Source organism: Fukomys damarensis, unplaced genomic scaffold, assembly GCF_012274545.1.
Source record: "Fukomys damarensis isolate Sample0158 unplaced genomic scaffold, DMR_v1.0_HiC HiC_scaffold_35, whole genome shotgun sequence".
In the NCBI taxonomy this organism is placed as follows: domain Eukaryota; kingdom Metazoa; phylum Chordata; class Mammalia; order Rodentia; family Bathyergidae; genus Fukomys; species Fukomys damarensis.
In genome coordinates, this window is record NW_022900947.1 from 58,210,935 (window position 1) to 58,215,020 (window position 4,086).

A 4,086-nucleotide genomic window follows, 5' to 3' on the forward strand; every position below is an offset into this window, starting at 1 on the left:
GCTGCGGGCGGCCGAGAGCCGGAGGGGCCGGGCCTCCGCAGCCACCCTCAGGTGGCTGCAACCTCTGACTTACCTGCTCGGGGAGGGCCCGGTTCTAATCTCTGTCCCGTCCTCCGTCTACTTGGACTATAGGTCAGTGGCGTGTGAGACGTGACCTCGACTAAGACTTCACGTCACTGTGCTTTTTTTTTTTATATATATAAGTCTCTCCATTTGCAATTTCTGCTGGTCTTTGCCACCCGGCACCCACAGCCACCTTGGCGCGCTTTCCACGCTTCCAGGTCCCGCCCAAGCACAAGCCCGATCCTGCAGGGCTCGGCCAAGGCTGCTGGGTCTCCGCGGAAGAAGCTGGCGGACAAAGGACCGCAGTGAGGTAGAATAGAGGAGGCAAGTTTTGAACTGGGCATTGGGACTTGACTTTCTGCAATACCTCCAATTTAAAAGGAGCACCAAAAAGAGTCCTATTTTCAGGTGAGAGGTGGTATAGAAATACAAGGTGCTTTTATTTACACACACACTCTCTCTCTCTCTTTCTCTCTCTCTCTCTCTCTCTCTCTCTCTCTCTCTCTCTCTCTCTCTCTCTCTCTCTCTGTTTAGTGTTACTGAAACTTCCTTGTTTCGTAGTTAAAGCCATTAACATATTGCAGGTACTTCCTGGCTGGTATGAACTGAGAACTGACCTTTGGCTGATGACTGAGAACCTGCCGTGCTTACAGTTCTGGCTTCCAGAACATTTAGAGGAAACCTGCGCTCCCCTCCATCGTCTGCACTCTTAAATAATCTTTTGTTTATTATCAGGTTCAGAGTAACATTGCTTTTCTTTTTCTCTTCACATTTCAGCAGAACTGATTATTATTTTTTAATTAATACGTGTTTGCAGTACATGATGTTTACATTCCTCCTGTGGGGTTGGTACATGCACATTTGTCTTAATTTCCTTTTTTCATCCCCTTTCCCCCTCCATCCCTTGGTCCCACTCCCATTTGACAAAGATCTCTCTCCTCCTATTATCTTTTATTTCGTTCTTTTTTATATTTTGGGTTTCTCACATAAGAAACCGTGCTATTTAAGAGTCTCTGGTTTCATTTCAGTTAACATTACTTTCCCAAGGTACACGCATTTTTTCAATCTTCAGGCCTTGAAGGCACATTCTGATCTTTGCCTTCCAACTGGTTTACTTTCATTAGAGGCTCAGGGACTCTGGCTTTTGAGTGCTTTACCCACAAATATTATTTGTAAATATGTACTTTTGCTTTGTGATATAAAAAGTATATAACTGTGCATGTGCAATATGGAAAATTTGAAAAATGCAGAAATGTTGAAAAAATTACCTACAATTTTGTCTCTCAAACATAATTATGAAAACAATTTGGTAAATTTCTCTATTAACACTTTCTCTGTGGCTATTTACCGAAATGCTATTACACTGTAGCTTACAGCTTGCTTTTTATCACATAAAAGATAGTGTGAACAATTTCCTATGCATCAAGTTAGTTTTACTTTTCTCAATTGGCTTTTAACGACCTGATCTGCATTACACAGTGTGTGTGTGTGTGTGTGTATGTGTGTGTGTATATATATATATATACCATTATTTATTTCATCTGTTCCTTATCATGAAAAAGCTATACTGCTAAATAACACTGCAGTATGTTTATATATGTGTGTACAACCAAGATTATGACTTATACATATATTTTAAAAAGTGAAGTTGCCATGTGAAAGGAAATATGAACTACTAAAAATTTCTCTCCTAAAAAGTGTCTGGTTAAATTTTTGCCGTATGGCAACAAACATGAGTTATCCTTTTAAATACTTACTAATTTGAAAGGTTAAAAAATCCAGATTACCTTTTAATACATATATTACTGAGTACCTGTAAGATTGAACACTTTGTTTAAACTTATCTTGTAGTTTTGCATTTTTGTTTATTATACTTTTTGCTCATCTTTTCTTTTAGATTTATAAACTGTCTTTGTATTAAGCACATCAGTTTTTCTTCATATATATATGCTATGATTTTATTTTCCAGGTTGTTTACCTTTTAGTCTTGGTTATGATATTTTTGAAAATAAAATTTTCAAACTTTAAATAAAGTATACTGTTTTTCTTTATCATTTATACTTCAGCTCTATAAAAGCATTTCCAATAAATATTATTTTTGATGTTATTTATTCATTTAAATTAACATTTCAACTTATCTGGACTTCACTGTGTTAAAAGCCAGGAAATTTAAGTATAAATCAAATTTTCTAAACTCTTAGTGTTATGGGGGAAATAAATCTAAACCTGTTAGATTTCAGATGTGCTGAGTCCCTGGTCTTAACAACATCCAGGAATGAAGTTGAGAACCAAAGGAGGAAGGTAGGAGAGACTTTTTGGAAATAAGGAGAATAGCTCCTGAAATTTCAGGAGGGGTTCCAATGAGTGGTCACTGAGTCTCTTTGTCAAGGGTAATTTACATAGCAAAGTCACAACATTATATTACATGCACCAAACTACAATCAATCTATAGGATTACAAGTATAGACATTTAACTAATGTTGACCCAAGAGGAAAAGGAGTCCAATAGCAAGGGTGCATGGATAGATCAAAAAAATTCTCAGAAAGGGAGGGGGTTAGGGTCCAGCCTTTCCATCACCCACCTGTGCTTTTGATGCTTGGCTGGGTCTTTGGACCAGATGGTGCTAATTACAGAATAATCCCAAGTTGCCATTTATCTCTAGTCAGGGGAGCTTGTAGGCCTGGGTATTATAAACCAGGAAAAATATTTAGTTTACCATATGTTTTTAGTTTTATGGGCTCTCTGCTCTTCTGCATTGGTCTATATTTGTTTTTTTACACCAATGCCACACTCTTACAGCTTTACTTTAAACCAAAAATTGTGATGCCTCCAATTGCAATTTTCTTTTTCAGTATAGCTTTGGCTATTCAGGGCTTATAAGGTCCCACACAGTTCTGGATTTTAAAAGATTTCTGTGAGGAATGCCATTGGAATTGTTATAGCGATTGCATTAAATCTACACCATATACTGCTTTGGATAATGTGACATTAACAAAATTTTTAATTCTTTCTGATAAATGAACACAGCATATTCTTTCATTTATTTGTCTTCTTTAATGCCTAGTCAATGTTTTATAATTTCCATGTACAAGTCTGTCTTTGTTCAAATTTATTCCTGTTCCTAAGTATTTAACTTTTTTTGAGGCCATTGTTAATTGATTTCTTGATTTCTTTTTCAAGTAGGTTGTGTAAATAAATGCTACTAACTTTTGTATGTTGATTTTTATTTCCTGAAACAGTGAATCCATGTATTAGTTATGACTGTGTGTACGTGTGTAAAATCTTTGAATTTTTCTAGAAATAGGATCATAGTACCTATAAATAAAGATCATTTTGCCTTTTCCTTTGTGATTTTGGCAACTTTTATCTCTTAATTGTCCTATTGCTCTTGCAAGTGCTTCTAATACTACATGGGATGGAAGTGAGAGTGGGCATTCTTGTCTAATACTGGATCAATCTTGCTGGAAAAGCTTGCATGTTTTCTGTGTTATGATGTTAGCTACAGGTTTTTCATAAATGGCCTTTATTATGTTGAAGGATATTCTTTCTATTCCTAAACCATCCAGTTTTTGTCTAGAAAACATCCTGAATTTTACCATATGCCTTTCCTAAATCAATTGAAGTGATCAAGTGGTTTTTATCTTTCAATCTATTAAAGATATAACACATTGATTGAATTATGTTAAACTAGCTGCATCAGGGATAAATGATTCTGGGTCATGATGTATAATCTTTCTGATGTGTTGTTAAATTTAATTTGTTAATATTTTATTGAGGACTTTTGCATCAGTTTTTATCAGAAACACTGGCCTGTATCTACACGCCAAAGACTAAAACTAAATCCATGTCTCTCACCATGCACTAAACTAAAATCAAAATGGGTCAAAGATTTAAATATTAAAACAGAAACACTAAGTCAGGGATACAGCTCAGTGGTTCTGCCACTTGCCCCATAAGCTCAAGGACCTGAGTTCGATCCCCAGTAACAACAACAGCAAAAACAGAAAACTAAATCAACAGCA